Consider the following 16,264-nt stretch of genomic DNA (forward strand, 5'->3'; position numbering starts at 1 on the left):
GCATGCCACGGCACGGCCTCGGCCCGCATGCCTTGCTACGGCGTCGCCCAACATGCCATGCCACGGCCTCGGCCCGCATGCCATGCCACGGCCTCGGCCCGCATGACATGCCACGGCCTCGGACCGCATGCCTTGCTACGGCGTCGCCCAACATGCCATGCCACGGCCTCGGCCCGCATGCCACGGCACGGCCTCGGCCCGCATGCCTTGCTACGGCGTCGCCCAACATGCCATGCCACGGCCTCGGCCCGCATGCCATGCCACGGCCTCGGCCCGCATGACATGCCACGGCCTCGGACCGCATGCCTTGCTACGGCGTCGTCCAACATGCCATGCCACGGCCTCGGCCCGCATGCCATGCCACGGCCTCGGCCCGCATGCCTTGCTGCGGCATTGCCCAACATGCCATGCCACGGCCTCGGCCCGCATGCCTTGCCACCGCGTTGCCCAGCATGCCATGCCACCGCGTTGCCCGGCGTGCCATGCCTTAGCCTTGGCCAACATGTCGAGCCACGGCCTCGGCCCGCATGCCATGCCATGCCACGGCCCGCATGTCTTGCCACGGCGTGGCCAAACATGCCATGCCACGGCCTCGGCCCGCATGACGTGCCACGGCCTCGGCCCGCATGACATGCCACGGCCTCGGCCCGCATGCCTTGCTACGGCGTCGCCCAACATGCCTTGCCACGGCCTCGGCCCGCATGCCATGCCACGGCCTCGGCCCGCATGACATGCTACGGCCTCGGCCAGCATGCCTTGCCACGACGCCGCCCAACTTGCCATGCCACAGCCTCGGCCCGCATGCCATGCCACGGCCTCGGCCCGCATGACATGCCACGGCCTCGGCCCGCATGCCTTGCTACGGCGTCGCCCAACATGCCATGCCACGGCCTCGGCCCGCATGCCATGCCACGGCCTCGGCCCGCATGACATGCCACGGCCTCGGACCGCATGCCTTGCTACGGCGTCGCCCAACATGCCATGCCACGGCCTCGGCCCGCATGCCACGGCACGGCCTCGGCCCGCATGCCTTGCTACGGCGTCGCCCAACATGCCATGCCACGGCCTCGGCCCGCATGCCATGCCACGGCCTCGGCCCGCATGACATGCCACGGCCTCGGACCGCATGCCTTGCTACGGCGTCGCCCAACATGCCATGCCACGGCCTCGGCCCGCACGCCACGGCACGGCCTCGGCCCGCATGCCTTGCTACGGCGTCGCCCAACATGCCATGCCACGGCCTCGGCCCGCATGCCATGCCACGGCCTCGGCCCGCATGACATGCCACGGCCTCGGACCGCATGCCTTGCTACGGCGTCGCCCAACATGCCATGCCACGGCCTCGGCCCGCATGCCATGCCACGGCCTCGGCCCGCATGACATGCCACGGCCTCGGACCGCATGCCTTGCTACGGCGTCGCCCAACATGCCATGCCACGGCCTCGGCCCGCATGCCATGCCACGGCCTCGGCCCGCATGACATGCCACGGCCTCGGCCCGCATGACATGCCACGGCCTCGGCCCGCATGCCTTGCTACGGCGTCGCCCAACATGCCTTGCCACGGCCTCGGCCCGCATGCCATGCCACGGCCTCGGCCCGCATGCCTTGCCACGACGTCGCCCAACTTGCCATGCCACGGCCTCGGCCCGCATGCCATGCCACGGCCTCGGCGCGCATGACATGCCACGGCCTCGGCCCGCATGCCATGCTACGGCGTCGCCCAACATGCCATGCCACGGCCTCGGCCCGCATGCCATGCCACGGCCTCGGCCCGCATGCCATGCCACGGCCTCGGCCCGCATGACAGGCCACGGCCTCGGACCGCATGCCTTGCTACGGCGTCGCCCAACATGCCATGCCACGGCCTCGGCCCGCATGCCATGCCACGGCCTCGGCCCGCATGCCACGGCACGGCCTCGGCCCGCATGCCTTGCTACGGCGTCACCCAACATGCCATGCCACGGCCTCGGCCCGCATGCCATGCCACGGCCTCGGACCGCATGCCTTGCTACGGCGTCGCCCAACATGCCATGCCACAGCCTCGGCCCGCATGCCGTGCCACGGCCTCGGCCTCGGCCCGCATGCCTTGCTACGACGTTGGCCAACATGCCATGCCACGGCCCCGGCCCGCATGCCATGCCACCGCGTTGCCCGGCGTGCCATGCCTTAGCCTTGGCCAACATGTCGTGCCACGGCCTCGGCCCGCATGCCATGCCATGCCACGGCCCTCATGTCTTGCCACGGCGTTGCCAAACATGCCATGCCACGGCCTTGGCCCGCATGCCTTGCTACGGCGTCGCCCAACATGCCATGACATGCCACGGCCTCGGCCCGCATGCCTTGCTACGGCGTCGCCCAACATGCCATGCCACGGCCTCGGCCCGCATGCCATGCCACGGCCTCGGCCCGCATGCCTTGCGACGGCGTCGCCCAACATGCCATGCCACGGCCTCTGCCCGCATGCCATGCCACGGCCTCGGCCCGCGTGACATGCCACGGCCTCGGCCCGCATGCCTTGCCACGACGTCGCCCAACTTGCCATGCCACGGCCTCGGCCCGCATGCCATGCCATGGCCTCGGCCCGCATGACATGCCACGGCCTCGGACCGCATGCCTTGCTACGGCGTCGCCCAACATGCCATGCCACGGCCCCGGCCCGCATGCCTTGCCACCGCGTTGCCCGGCGTGCCATGCCACCGCGTTGCCCGGCGTGCCATGCCTTAGCCTTGGCCAACATGTCGTGCCACGGCCTCGGCCCGCATGCCATGCCATGCCACGGCCCGCATGTCTTGCCACGGCGTTGCCAAACATGCCATGCCACGGCCTCGGCCCGCATGCCTTGCCACGGCCTCGGCCAACATGCCATGCCACGGCCTCGGCCCGCATGCCATGCCACGGCCTCGGCCCGCATGACATGCCACGGCCTCGGCCCGCATGCCTTGCTACGGCGTCGCCCAACATGCCATGCCACGGCCTCGGCCCGCATGCCATGCCACGGCCTCGGCCCGCATGCCCTTCTACGGCGTTGCCCAACATGCCATGCCACGGCCTCGGCCCGCATGCCTTGCCACCGCGTTGCCCAGCATGCCATGCCACCGCGTTGCCCGGCGTGCCATGCCTTAGCCTTGGCCAACATGTCGTGCCACGGCCTCGGCCCGCATGCCATGCCACGGCCTCGGCCCGCATGTCTTGCCACGGCGTTGCCCAACATGCCATGCCACGGCCTCGGCCCCCATGCCTTGCCACCGCGCTGCCCAGCATGCCAATGCACCGCGTTGCCCGGCGTGCCATGCCTTAGCCTTGGCCAACATGCCACGCCACGGCCTCGGCCCGCATGGCTTGCCAGGGCGTTGCCCAACATGCCATGCCACGGCCTCGGCCCGCATGTCTTGCCACGGCGTTGCCCAACATGCCATGCCATGCCACGCCACGGCCTCGGCCCGCATGCCATGCCACGGCCTCGGCCCGCATGCCATGCCATGCCACGGCCTCGGCCCGCATGCCATGCCACGGCCTCGGCCAGCATGCCATGCCAAGGCCTCGGCCCGCATGCCTTGCCACGGCGTTGCCCAGCATGCCATGCCACCGCGTTGCCCAGCGGGCCGTGCCGCGGCCTCGGCCCGCATGCCTTGCGACTGCCTTGGCCAGCGTGCCATGCCACAGCGTGCCATGCCTTAGCCTTGGCCTACATGCCATGCCACTGCCTTGGCCAGCATGTCGTGCCACCGCCACGGCCAGCATGCCATGCCGGTCCGTTGCCCAGCATGCCACGGCCGTGGCGGCATGGCAAGCCACGGCCTCGGCCAGCATGCCATGCCACGGCCTCGGCCAGCATGCCATGGCACTGTCTTGGTCAGCATGCCATGCCATGGCACCGCCTTGTCCAGCACGCCGTGCCGCAGCGTTGGCCAGCATGCCTTGGCCGGCATGCCATGCCAATGCCTTGGGCCAACATGGCGTGCCACGGGCTGGGCCATGCCGGTCCGTTGCCCGGCATGCCACGGCCGTGGCGGCATGGCAAGCCACGGCCTCGGCCAGCATGCCATGCCCCGGCCTCGCCCAGCATGCCATGGCACGGTCTTGGTCAGCATGCCATGCCATGGCACCGCCTTGTGCAGCGTTGGCCAGCATGCCTTGGCCGGCATGCCATGCCAATGCCTTGGGCCAACATGGCGTGCCACGGGCTGGGCGAGCACGGCATGCCACGGGCTGGGCGAGCATGCCACGCCACGGCCTTGGCTAGCAGCAAGGCATGCCACGGCCTCGGCGAGCATGCCATGCCATGCCAAGGCCAAGGCCAAAGCCAAGGCCAAGGCAGTGGGCAAGGCCAAGTCCCTGTGCAAGGCATGGCCAAGGCCAAGGCAAAGGCCAAGGCCGCGGGCAAAGGCCAAGGCCAAGGCCAAGGCCATGGCGTGCCACCGCCTCGATCGATCTTTTTGAACATGATTCTTTTATAATCTTACCCAAACCGTGCAACACAATTAAAAATGCACTACAATCAATTTTAAATGTCATTCCCTATTTTTTTGCAATTTTTCTGGAGCTTTTCGAATTTTTAAAGCCCTTATTTGGCATAAAAAAATCAAAATAAAATAAAAAAAATGAAAAAAATAATTTAATAATTTCTATAATTACTAGTGAATCATCCTTTAATTATGGGAATTTTTCCATAATTTTTTGACTATTTTTATTAATTTTTATTATTTTTTAAGTATTAATATCGAAATAAATTAAAATAAAATATTTTCTGTAAAAAAATATTTTTTTTAATTTTTTTTATGGTGTATTAAATTATTTCCTACAACTTTCATGTTGAAAGTTTTGGCAAAAAACCATTACTTTTTAAAAAAACCCCATTATGACTCCTCGAACATGCTTGATGTTTCCTCCTGCCAGATTGAAAAGGGCTTAACAGGCTATTATAAGGGGGGGGCACCTCCCTTGCCCAGGGCAAGGCAGTGGCAGGTACGCCCCATGTTGGGCGCGGCCTGGGCTGCGGCCTTGGGTTACATGCACTGCGGCTCGACCGCGGCCTGGGCTGCGGCCTGGGGCGGCTCGGCCGCGGCCTTGGGCGGCCTGGACCGCGGCCTTGGGCGGCCTGGGCGCGGCCTTGGGCGGCCTGGGCGCGGCCTTGCGCGGCCTGGGCGCGGCCTTGGGCGGCCTGGGCGCGGCCTTGCGCGGCCTGGGCGCGGCCTTGGGCAGCATGGCGTGGCATGCGCGCGGGCGTGGGCGGCCTGGCATGCGCGCGGCATGGGCAGCACGGCATGGCATGCGCACGGCCTGGGCGGCCTGGCATGCAGCCGGCCTGGCATGCCCGCGGCGTGGGCAGCACGGCATGGCATGCGCACGGCCTGGGCGGCCTGGCATGCAGCCGGCCTGGCATGCCCGCGGCGTGGGCAGCACGGCATGGCATGCGCACGGCCTGGGCGGCCTGGCATGCAGCCGGCCTGGGCAGCACGGCATGGCATGCGCACGGCCTGGGCGGCCTGGCATGCCCGCGGCGTGGGCAGCGTGGCCTGTGCGAATACCGCGCGCGTGGTCTTTTGACCACGGTGCGCGTGTTGCGCGCATGGTCGCGCACGCCTTTGCACGCCTTTGCACGCCTTCGCACGCAACGCACGTCTAGTGATAAGAACCGCAGCCAAGGCAGCCCAGCCCCAAGGCCAAGGCCAGCAGCATGGCATGCCACGGCGAAGGCAGCCCAGCCAAAGCCAGCAGCATGCCATGCCAAGGCCAGCAGCATGCCATGCCACGGCCAAGGCAGGCCAGCCAAAGCCAGCAGCATGCCATGCCAAGGCCAAGGCCAGCAGCATGCCATGCCACGGCCAAGGCAGCCCAGCCAAAGCCAGCAGCATGCCAAGCCAAGGCCAAGGCCAGCAGCATGCCATGCCACGGCCAAGGCAGCCCAGCCAAAGCCAGCAGCATGCCATGCCAAGGCCTAGGCCAGCAGCATGCCATGCCACGGCCAAGGCAGGCAAGCCAAAGCCAGCAGCATGCCATGCCAAGGCCAAGGCTAGCAGCATGCCATGCCACGGCCAAGGCAGCCCAGCCAAAGCCAGCAGCATGCCATGCCAAGGCCTAGGCCAGCAGCATGCCATGCCACGGCCAAGGCAGGCCAGCCAAAGCCAGCAGCATGCCATGCCAAGGCCAAGGCCAGCAGCATGCCATGCCACGGCCAAGGCAGCCCACCCAAAGCCAGCAGCATGCCATGCCAAGGCCTAGGCCAGCAGCATGCCATGCCACGGCCAAGGCAGGCGAGCCAAAGCCAGCAGCATGCCATGCCAAGGCCATGGCCAGCAGCATGCCATGCCACGGCCAAGGCAGCCCAGCCAAAGCCAGCAGCATGCCATGCCAAGGCCTAGGCCAGCAGCATGCCATGCCACGGCCAAGGCAGGCCAGCCAAAGCCAGCAGCATGCCATGCCAAGGCCATGGCCAGCAGCATGCCATGCCACGGCCAAGGCAGCCCAGCCAAAGCCAGCAGCATGCCATGCCAAGGCCAAGGCCAGCAGCATGCCATGCCACGGCCAAGGCAGCCCAGCCAAAGCCATCAGCATGCCATGCCAAGGCCTAGGCCAGCAGCATGCCATGCCACGGCCAAGGCAGGCCAGCCAAAGCCAGCAGCATGCCATGCCAAGGCCAAGGCCAGCAGCATGCCATGCCACGGCCAAGGCAGCCCAGCCAAAGCCAGCAGCATGCCATGCCAAGGCCTAGGCCAGCAGCATGCCATGCCACGGCCAAGGCAGGCGAGCCAAAGCCAGCAGCATGCCATGCCAAGGCCATGGCCAGCAGCATGCCATGCCACGGCCAAGGCAGCCCAGCCAAAGCCAGCAGCATGCCATGCCAAGGCCAAGGCCAGCAGCATGCCATGCCACGGCCAAGGCAGCCCAGCCAAAGCCAGCAGCATGCCATGCCAAGGCCTAGGCCAGCAGCATGCCATGCCACGGCCAAGGCAGGCCAGCCAAAGCCAGCAGCATGCCATGCCAAGGCCAAGGCCAGCAGCATGCCATGCCACGGCCAAGGCAGCCCAACCAAAGCCAGCAGCATGCCATGCCAAGGCCTAGGCCAGCAGCATGCCATGCCACGGCCAAGGCAGGCCAGCCAAAGCCAGCAGCATGCCATGCCAAGGCCTAGGCCACCAGCATGCCATGCCACGGCCAAGGCAGCCCAGCCAAAGCCAGCAGCATGCCATGCCAAGGCCAAGGCCAGCAGCATGCCATGCCACGGCCAAGGCAGCCCAGCCAAAGCCAGCAGCATGCCATGCCAAGGCCTAGGCCAGCAGCATGCCATGCCACGGCCAAGGCAGGCAAGCCAAAGCCAGCAGCATGCCATGCCAAGGCCATGGCCAGCAGCATGCCATGCCACGGCCAAGGCAGCCCAGCCAAAGCCAGCAGCATGCCATGCCAAGGCCAAGGCCAGCAGCATGCCATGCCACGGCCAAGGCAGCCCAGCCAAAGCCAGCAGCATGCCATGCCAAGGCCTAGGCTAGCAGCATGCCATGCCACGGCCAAGGCAGGCCAGCCAAAGCCAGCAGCATGCCATGCCAAGGCCAAGGCCAGCAGCATGCCATGCCACGGCCAAGGCAGCCCGACCAAAGCCAGCAGCATGCCATGCCAAGGCCTAGGCCAGCAGCATGCCATGCCACGGCCAAGGCAGGCCAGCCAAAGCCAGCAGCATGCCATGCCAAGGCCTAGGCCAGCAGCATGCCATGCCACGGCCAAGGCAGCCCAGCCAAAGCCAGCAGCATGCCATGCCATGGCCAAGGCCAGCAGCATGCCATGCCACGGCCAAGGCAGCCCAACCAAAGCCAGCAGCATGCCATGCCAAGGCCTAGGCCAGCAGCATGCCATGCCACGGCCAAGGCAGGCCAGCCAAAGCCAGCAGCATGCCATGCCAAGGCCTAGGCCAGCAGCATGCCATGCCACGGCCAAGGCAGCCCAGCCAAAGCCAGCAGCATGCCATATCACGGCCAAGGGCAGCAGCATGCCATGCCACGGCCAAGGCAGCCCAGCCAAAGCCAGCAGCATGCCATGCCATGGCCTAGGCCAGCAGCATGCCATGCCACGGCCAAGGCAGGCCAGCCAAAGCCAGCAGCATGCCATGCCAAGGCCAAGGCCAGCAGCATGCCATGCCACGGCCAAGGCAGGCCAGCCAAAGCCAGCAGCATGCCATGCCAAGGCCTAGGCCAGCAGCATGCCATGCCACGGCCAAGGCAGCCCAGCCAAAGCCAGCAGCATGCCATATCAAGGCCAAGGCCAGCAGCATGCCATGCCACGGCCAAGGCAGCCCAGCCAAAGCCAGCAGCATGCCATGCCATGGCCTAGGCCAGCAGCATGCCATGCCACGGCCAAGGCAGGCCAGCCAAAGCCAGCAGCATGCCATGCCAAGGCCTAGGCCAGCAGCATGCCATGCCACGGCCAAAACAGGCCAGCCAAAGCCAGCAGCATGCCATGCCAAGGCCTACGCCAGCAGCATGCCATGCCACGGCCAAGGCAGGCCAGCCAAAGCCAGCAGCATGCCATGCCAAGGCCAAGGCCAGCAGCATGCCATGCCACGGCCAAGGCAGGCCTGCCAAAGCCAGCAGCATGCCATGCCAAGGCCTAGGCCAGCAGCATGCCATGCCACGGCCAAGGCAGGCCAGCCAAAGCGAGCAGCATGCCATGCCAAGGCCAAGGCCAGCAGCATGCCATGCCACGGCCAAGGCAGCCCAACCAAAGCCAGCAGCATGCCATGCCAAGGCTTAGGCCAGCAGCATGCCATGCCACGGCCAAGGCAGGCCAGCCAAAGCCAGCAGCATGCCATGCCAAGGCCTAGGCCACCAGCATGCCATGCCACGGCCAAGGCAGCCCAGCCAAAGCCAGCAGCATGCCATGCCAAGGCCAAGGCCAGCAGCATGCCATGCCACGGCCAAGGCAGCCCAGCCAAAGCCAGCAGCATGCCATGCCAAGGCCTAGGCCAGCAGCATGCCATGCCACGGCCAAGGCAGGCCAGCCAAAGCCAGCAGCATGCCATGCCAAGGCCAAGGCCAGCAGCATGCCATGCCACGGCCAAGGCAGCCCAACCAAAGCCAGCAGCATGCCATGCCAAGGCCTAGGCCTGCAGCATGCCATGCCACGGCCAAGGCAGGCCAGCCAAAGCCAGCAGCATGCCATGCCAAGGCCTAGGCCACCAGCATGCCATGCCACGGCCAAGGCAGCCCAGCCAAAGCCAGCAGCATGCCATGCCAAGGCCAAGGCCAGCAGCATGCCATGCCACGGCCAAGGCAGCCCAGCCAAAGCCAGCAGCATGCCATGCCAAGGCCTAGGCCAGCAGCATGCCATGCCACGGCCAAGGCAGGCCAGCCAAAGCCAGCAACATGCCATGCCAAGGCCTAGGCCAGCAGCATGCCATGCCACGGCCAAGGCAGCCCAGCCAAAGCCAGCAGCATGCCATATCACGGCCAAGGGCAGCAGCATGCCATGCCACGGCCAAGGCAGCCCAGCCAAAGCCAGCAGCATGCCATGCCATGGCCTAGGCCAGCAGCATGCCATGCCACGGCCAAGGCAGGCCAGCCAAAGCCAGCAGCATGCCATGCCAAGGCCAAGGCCAGCAGCATGCCATGCCACGGCCAAGGCAGGCCAGCCAAAGCCAGCAGCATGCCATGCCAAGGCCTAGGCCAGCAGCATGCCATGCCACGGCCAAGGCAGCCCAGCCAAAGCCAGCAGCATGCCATATCAAGGCCAAGGCCAGCAGCATGCCATGCCACGGCCAAGGCAGCCCAGCCAAAGCCAGCAGCATGCCATGCCATGGCCTAGGCCAGCAGCATGCCATGCCACGGCCAAGGCAGGTCAGCCAAAGCCAGCAGCATGCCATGCCAAGGCCTAGGCCAGCAGCATGCCATGCCACGGCCAAAACAGGCCAGCCAAAGCCAGCAGCATGCCATGCCAAGGCCTAGGCCAGCAGCATGCCATGCCACGGCCAAGGCAGGCCAGCCAAAGCCAGCAGCATGCCATGCCAAGGCCAAGGCCAGCAGCATGCCATGCCACGGCCTAGGCCAGCAGCATGCCATGCCACGGCCAAGGCAGCCCAGCCAAAGCCAGCAGCATGCCATGCCAAGGCCTAGGCCAGCAGCATGCCATGCCACGGCCAAGGCAGCCCAGCCAAAGCCAGCAGCATGCCATGCCAAGGCCAAGGCCAGCAGCATGCCATGCCACGGCCAAGGCAGCCCAGCCAAAGCCAGCAGCATGCCATGCCAAGGCCAAGGCCAGCAGCATGCCATGCCACGGCCAAGGCAGCCCAGCCAAAGCCAGCAGCATGCCATGCCAAGGCCTAGGCCAGCAGCATGCCATGCCACGGCCAAGGCAGGCCAGCCAAAGCCAACAGCATGGCATGCCAAGGCCAAGGCCAGCAGCATGCCATGCCACGGCCAAGGCAGCCCAGCCAAAGCCAGCAGCATGCCATGCCAAGGCCTAGGCCAGCAGCATGCCATGCCACGGCCAAGGCAGGCCAGCCAAAGCGAGCAGCATGCCATGCCAAGGCCTAGGCCAGCAGCATGCCATGCCACGGCCAAGGCAGCCCAACCAAAGCCAGCAGCATGCCATGCCAAGGCTTAGGCCAGCAGCATGCCATGCCACGGCCAAGGCAGGCCAGCCAAAGCCAGCAGCATGCCATGCCAAGGCCTAGGCCACCAGCATGCCATGCCACGGCCAAGGCAGCCCAGCCAAAGCCAGCAGCATGCCATGCCAAGGCCAAGGCCAGCTGCATGCCATGCCACGGCCAAGGCAGCCCAGCCAAAGCCAGCAGCATGCCATGCGAAGGCCTAGGCCAGCAGCATGCCATGCCACGGCCAACGCAGGCCAGCCAAAGCCAGCAGCATGCCATGCCAAGGCCTAGGCCAGCAGCATGCCATGCCACGGCCATGGCAGCCCAGCCAAAGCCAGCAGCATGCCATATCAAGGCCAAGGGCAGCAGCATGCCATGCCACGGCCAAGGCAGCCCAGCCAAAGCCAGCAGCATGCCATGCCATGGCCTAGGCCAGCAGCATGCCATGCCACGGCCAAGGCAGGCCAGCCAAAGCCAGCAGTATGCCATGCCAAGGCCTAGGCCACCAGCATGCCATGCCACGGCCAAGGCAGCCCAGCCAAAGCCAGCAGCATGCCATGCCAAGGCCAAGGCCAGCAGCATGCCATGCCACGGCCAAGGCAGCCCAGCCAAAGCCAGCAGCATGCCATGCCAAGGCCTAGGCCAGCAGCATGCCATGCCACGGCCAAGGCAGGCAAGCCAAAGCCAGCAGCATGCCATGCCAAGGCCATGGCCAGCAGCATGCCATGCCACGGCCAAGGCAGCCCAGCCAAAGCCAGCAGCATGCCATGCCAAGGCCAAGGCCAGCAGCATGCCATGCCACGGCCAAGGCAGCCCAGCCAAAGCCAGCAGCATGCCATGCCAAGGCCTAGGCCAGCAGCATGCCATGCCACGGCCAAGGCAGGCCAGCCAAAGCCAGCAGCATGCCATGCCAAGGCCAAGGCCAGCAGCATGCCATGCCACGGCCAAGGCAGCCCACCCAAAGCCAGCAGCATGCCATGCCAAGGCCTAGGCCAGCAGCATGCCATGCCACGGCCAAGGCAGGCCAGCCAAAGCCAGCAGCATGCCATGCCAAGGCCTAGGCCACCAGCATGCCATGCCACGGCCAAGGCAGCCCAGCCAAAGCCAGCAGCATGCCATGCCAAGGCCAAGGCCAGCAGCATGCCATGCCACGGCCAAGGCAGCCCAGCCAAAGCCAGCAGCATGCCATGCCAAGGCCTAGGCCAGCAGCATGCCATGCCACGGCCAAGGCAGCCCAGCCAAAGCCAGCAGCATGCCATGCCAAGGCCAAGGCCAGCAGCATGCCATGCCACGGCCAAGGCAGGCCAGCCAAAGCCAGCAGCATGCCATGCCAAGGCCTAGGCCAGCAGCATGCCATGCCACGGCCAAAACAGGCCAGCCAAAGCCAGCAGCATGCCATGCCAAGGCCTAGGCCAGCAGCATGCCATGCCACGGCCAAGGCAGGCCAGCCAAAGCCAGCAGCATGCCATGCCAAGGCCAAGGCCAGCAGCATGCCATGCCACGGCCTAGGCCAGCAGCATGCCATGCCACGGCCAAGGCAGCCCAGCCAAAGCCAGCAGCATGCCATGCCAAGGCCTAGGCCAGCAGCATGCCATGCCACGGCCAAGGCAGCCCAGCCAAAGCCAGCAGCATGCCATGCCAAGGCCAAGGCCAGCAGCATGCCATGCCACGGCCAAGGCAGCCCAGCCAAAGCCAGCAGCATGCCATGCCAAGGCCAAGGCCAGCAGCATGCCATGCCACGGCCAAGGCAGCCCAGCCAAAGCCAGCAGCATGCCATGCCAAGGCCTAGGCCAGCAGCATGCCATGCCACGGCCAAGGCAGGCCAGCCAAAGCCAACAGCATGGCATGCCAAGGCCAAGGCCAGCAGCATGCCATGCCACGGCCAAGGCAGCCCAGCCAAAGCCAGCAGCATGCCATGCCAAGGCCTAGGCCAGCAGCATGCCATGCCACGGCCAAGGCAGGCCAGCCAAAGCGAGCAGCATGCCATGCCAAGGCCTAGGCCAGCAGCATGCCATGCCACGGCCAAGGCAGCCCAACCAAAGCCAGCAGCATGCCATGCCAAGGCTTAGGCCAGCAGCATGCCATGCCACGGCCAAGGCAGGCCAGCCAAAGCCAGCAGCATGCCATGCTAAGGCCTAGGCCACCAGCATGCCATGCCACGGCCAAGGCAGCCCAGCCAAAGCCAGCAGCATGCCATGCCAAGGCCAAGGCCAGCAGCATGCCATGCCACGGCCAAGGCAGCCCAGCCAAAGCCAGCAGCATGCCATGCGAAGGCCTAGGCCAGCAGCATGCCATGCCACGGCCAACGCAGGCCAGCCAAAGCCAGCAGCAGGCCATGCCAAGGCCTAGGCCAGCAGCATGCCATGCCACGGCCAAGGCAGCCCAGCCAAAGCCAGCAGCATGCCATATCAAGGCCAAGGGCAGCAGCATGCCATGCCACGGCCAATGCAGCCCAGCCAAAGCCAGCAGCATGCCATGCCATGGCCTAGGCCAGCAGCATGCCATGCCACGGCCAAGGCAGGCCAGCCAAAGCCAGCAGCATGCCATGCCAAGGCCAAGGCAGCCCAGCCAAAGCCAGCAGCATGCCATGCCAAGGCCTAGGCCAGCAGCATGCCATGCCACGGCCAAGGCAGCCCAGCCAAAGCCAGCAGCATGCCATATCAAGGCCAAGGCCAGCAGCATGCCATGCCACGGCCAAGGCAGCCCAGCCAAAGCCAGCAGCATGCCATGCCATGCCTAGGCCAGCAGCATGCCATGCCACGGCCAAGGCAGGCCAGCCAAAGCCAGCAGCATGCCATGCCAAGGCCTAGGCCAGCAGCATGCCATGCCACGGCCAAGGCAGGCCAGCCAAAGCCAGCAGCATGCCATGCCAAGGCCAAGGCCAGCAGCATGCCATGCCACGGCCAAGGCAGGCCAGCCAAAGCCAGCAGCATGCCATGCCAAGGCCAAGGCCAGCAGCATGCCATGCCACGGCCAAGGCTGCCAGCCAAAGCCAGCAGCATGCCATGCCAAGGCCTAGGCCAGCAGCATGCCATGCCACGGCCAAGGCAGCCCAGCCAAAGCCAGCAGCATGCCATGCCAAGGCCTAGGCCAGCAGCATGCCATGCCACGGCCAAGGCAGCCCAGCCAAAGCCAGCAGCATGCCATGCCACGGCCAAGGCAGCCCAGCCAAAGCCAGCAGCATGCCATGCCAAGGCCAAGGCCAAGGCCAGCAGCATGCCATGCCATGCCACGGCCAAGGCCAAGGCCAAGGCAGCCCATCCGAAGCCAGCAACATTCCATGGCAAGGCCAACGCAGCCCAGCCAAAGCCGGCGGCATGCCATGCCAAGGCCAAGGCCAGCCGCATGTCTTGCCACGGCCTTGTCCCGCAGCGTGGCGTGCCTTGGCCTTGGGCTAGAACATCGCATGCCACGCCCTTGGAAAGCAATCCTGTCCCTCGTGTAATTGCCATTTGGTTTGGCTTTGACTTACGTATATGTTGCCCTGCGAAATGCTTGTCCCTCGGGTAATAGCCGGTTTGGTTGCCTTTGACTTGCGAACACGTTGCTAGTGCTTTCCCCAGTGGAAGCTTGTTGGGAAAAGTATGTCCCTCGGAAGTTGCCTGTTGCGTTTGTTATTTGCATTCGAGCTATCCGATGCTTGCTGGGTTTCTCTAAGAGTTTTTGCACGTTCGTCGGGCTTTTTAATTATTTATTTACTCATAAAAATTATAATAAAATAAATTAAAAATAAAAAAATAATTAAAAAAATTACTATAATTACTAGTGCCTCATCTTATAATTGTTGGAATTTTTCTAGAATTTTTTGAGTATTTTTAGTAATTTTTATTATTTTTTAAGTATTAAAATTGAAATAAATTAAAATAAAATATTCCGGTGGCCAAATATTTTTTTATAAAATATTTTTTTATAAAATATTCCGGTGGCCAAATATTTTTTTATAAAATAAAATATTCCGGTGTATTAAATTATTTCATACAACTTTCATGTTGAAAGTTTTGGCAAAAAACCATTACTTTTTAAAAAAACCCCATTATGACTCCTCGAACATGCTTGATGTTTCCTCCTGCCAGATTGAAAAGGGCTTAACAGGCTATTATAAGGGGGGGGCACCTCCCTTAAGGCTGGCCAGCATGGCCAGGCCACAGGCCACGCCTATGCCTAGGCGGGCGCTTGGCACATGCCATCGCTTGGCTTGTGGCATTGGCTTGTGGCATCGAAACTACATAGCCAAGCACGGGATGCGTCGAGTGGCGGCCCGCGGCGGTGGCGGTGGCACGTTGGCCTAGGGCAGCATGCCATGCCACAGCCTTGGCCAGCAACATGGCATGCCAAAGCCTTGGCCAGCAGCATGCCATGCCCTGGCCTTGGCAAGCATGTCATGCCACGGCCTTGGCCAGCAGCATGCCATGCCACGACCTTGGCCAGCAGCATGCCATGCCCCGGCCTTGGCCAGCATGTCATGCCACGGCCTTGGCCAGCAGCATGCCATGCCACAGCCTTGGCCAGCAGCATGCCATGCCACAGCCTTGGCGAGCAACATGGCATGCCAAAGCCTTGGCCAGCAGCACGCCATGCCCCGGCCTTGGCAACCTTGCCAAGCCACGGCCATGGCCAGCAGCGTGCTATGCCCCGGCCTTGGCCAGCAGCGTGCCATGCCACGACCTTGGCCAGCAGCTTGCCATGCCCCGGCCTTGGCCAGCATGTCATGCCACGGCCTTGGCCAGCAGCATGCCATGCCACGGCCTTGGCCAGCAACATGGCATGCCGCGGCCTTGGCCGGCAGCATGCCATGCCGCGGCCTTGGCCGGCAGCATGGCAAGCCCAAGCCTTGGTCAGCAGCAGCATGCCATGCCAACGCCTTGGCCAGCAGCATGCCTTGCCACGGCCTCGGCCATCAGCATGCCTTGCCACGGCCTCGGCCATCAGCATGCCTTGCCACGGCCTCGGCCATCAGCATGCCTTGCCACGGCCTTGTCCAGCAGCATGGCATGCCCGGCCTTGGCCAGCAGCATGTCATGCCACGGCCTTGGCAAGCATGCCAAGCCACGGCCTTGGCAAGCATGCCATGTCCCTCGGGTAATTGTACAAGTTGCCTTGCGAAATGCATGTCCCTCGGTTAAATTGCCATTTGGTTGGCTTTGGCGTGCGAACGAGTTGCCTGTGCTTTCCTTGTGGAAGCTTGTTGCGAGAAGTATGTCCCTCGAAAGTTGCCTGTTGCGTTTGTTATTTGCATTCGCGCTAACCGGTGCTTGCTCGGCCTCTCTAAATGTTTTCGCGCGTTCGTCGGGCTTCTTGGTCCTTCGGGGGGTGATTCGTTTTGGGGGGCTGGTGCACAGTGTACGTCGTGGCGCGTGAGTTGTGTTCGGTTTGTGCGAGTTGGACGGATCCCTGCCTGTGCAGCGAACTCCACTGGTGCATTCCTCCATGTCCCTCGGGTTGTCTTCGACTCGCCTTCGGGTTGCTTGCGCTTCCCTAGTGGAAGGTGCCTTGCGAAAAGCGTGTCCCTCGGGTAATTGCCATTTGGTTGGCTTTGACGTTCGAACGAGTTGCCTATGCTTTCCTAGTGGAAGCTTGTTGCGAAAAGTATGTCCCTCGAAATTTGCCTGTTGCGTTTGTTATTTGCATTCGCGCTAACCGGTGCTTGCTCGGCCTCTCTAAATGTTTTCGCGCGTTCGTCGGGC

This window comes from Camellia sinensis, chromosome 6 (genome assembly GCF_055761805.1).
Source record: "Camellia sinensis isolate YWXY chromosome 6, ASM5576180v1, whole genome shotgun sequence".
In the NCBI taxonomy this organism is placed as follows: domain Eukaryota; kingdom Viridiplantae; phylum Streptophyta; class Magnoliopsida; order Ericales; family Theaceae; genus Camellia; species Camellia sinensis.